Here is a 2,124-nt window from a genome sequence, read left to right as displayed (position 1 = left end):
AATACATATACTGTTGTTAAAATTTAAAATAAAGTGTTTAGACATATATCATATTTTATTATTTTCTACATTAACTCACTTCTTCAATAACTAAATATCTATGGTTCCCTAGCATATAAAATAAATACATATAGCTTCTAAACCATGGTACAAGGCCAGGCACGTTTCATCAAACCTGTAATTCCAGCACTTTGGGAGGCCACGGTGGCAGGATTATGTGAGCCCAAGAGTTCAAGACCAGCCTAGGTGACATAGGGAGATCCTGCCTCTACAAAACAATTTTAAGAAAATTAGCTGATCATGGCGGCATGCACCTGTGGTCCCAGCTACTTGGGAGGCTGAGTGGGAGGATCACTTGAACCCATGATTATGCCACTGCACTCCAACCTGGGTGACAGAGTGAGATTTTGTCTCCAAAAAAAAAAAAAAATGAGGTTGGGTGCAGTGGCTCACACCTGTAATCCCAGCAATCTGGGATGCCAAGGCCAGCAAATCACCTGAGGTCAGGAGTTCAGGACCAGCCTAGCTAACATGGTGAAACCACATCTCTACTAAAAACACAACAATTAGCTGGGCATAATGGTGGGTGCCTGTAGTCCAGCTACTCCAGAGGCTGAGGGAGAAGAATGGCTTGAACCTGGGAGACAGAGGTTTCAGGGAGCCCAGATTGTGCCCAGTGCACTGCAGCATGGGCAACAGAGCAAGACTCCATCTCAAATGTACCCCAGAACTTAAAGTATAATAATAAAAAATGAATAAATAAAATTAAAATTAAAGAAAAAGGCTGGGCACGGTGGCTCATGCCTGTAATCCCAGCACTTTGGGAGGCTGAGGCGGGTGGAACACAACGTCAAGAGATTGAAAGCATCTGGCCAACATGGCGAAACCCCCTCTCTACTAAAATATACAAAAATTAGCTGGGTGTGGTGACGCGAGCCTGTCATCCCAGCTACTCGGGAGGCTGAGGCCCGAGAATTGCTTGAACCTGAGAGGCGGAGGTTGCAGTGAGTCGAGATCGTGCCACTGCGCTCTAGCATGGCACCTGGAGACAGAGCAAGACTGTCTCAAAAAAAAAAAAAGAAAGAAAGAAAAAAGGATGAATAAAAAAATAAAGCACAACAGAAAAATATGACTGATATGCTAAAATACTGATAATACAATTAAGTGAAAAGGTAGGTTAGAACAAAATGTGCAGTCCATTCACATCTTAGTAAAGTATGCCTTTGTTACATATGACTGAATAGAAATCCAATAGGAGTCTACTACAAAATCCTAACAATTCCTCCCAGACATGAACTAACAGATTATTTCATTCCTTTTCATTTCCAAATCTTCTAAAACTAAGACTATTGTTATGTTTTCCTTTTAAAAAAAAAAAAGACACAGTCTCACTCACTGTCACCCCTGCTGGAGTGCAGTGGTGAGATCTCAGTTCACTGCAATCACTTCCTCCAGGTTCAAGTGATTCTCCTGTCTCAACCTTCCAAGTAGCTGAGATTACAGGCATGTGCCACGACCCCCAGCTAATTTTTGTAATTTTAGTAGAGATGAATTTTTACCAAGTTGGCCAGGCTGGTCTTGAACATCTGGCATGAAGTAATCTGCGGGCCTCAGCTCCCCAAAGTGCTGGGATTACCGGCGTGAGCCACTGTGTCTGGCCTAACGTAATTTTTATAATCAGAAGAAATATTACTTAGTTTTTGTTAGTCTTTCCAACTTTTCATGTGGAAATGCTACTAAACTGATAATGAAAAAAATGATTGTGACAGAAAAGGCCTTTGGTGCAACCTGAGCACATGAAGGTCACTCAGTGAGACAGAAACTCAGTTTCTGTGGAGAATGGACTGCAGTGACACAGAATAAACCTGGGAAAGACTGAATTTCTTCTGCAGGATAAACCACAGGGGAGTGCTCAGCACCCCTGTCACCCAAGGGTGAGGGGACACCAGGAGAAACAGCACAGATGAAGGGGGGACAGGGCAGAGCTGGGGGAAAGCTCTGGAAAGGTCAGAGCCTGGGTTGCTCCTGTTCAGATTTCTGACTTCTTTCTGCTCCTCCTCTATCAGAGCTGCTCACAGTTTCCTCTTCTCAGACCCCAGGGCTTACGTGACAGTTGTTATTTAA

This window comes from Cebus imitator, unplaced genomic scaffold (genome assembly GCF_001604975.1).
Source record: "Cebus imitator isolate Cc_AM_T3 unplaced genomic scaffold, Cebus_imitator-1.0 Scaffold913, whole genome shotgun sequence".
Taxonomy (NCBI): domain Eukaryota; kingdom Metazoa; phylum Chordata; class Mammalia; order Primates; family Cebidae; genus Cebus; species Cebus imitator.
Note: the sequence above shows the minus strand (reverse complement) of the source record.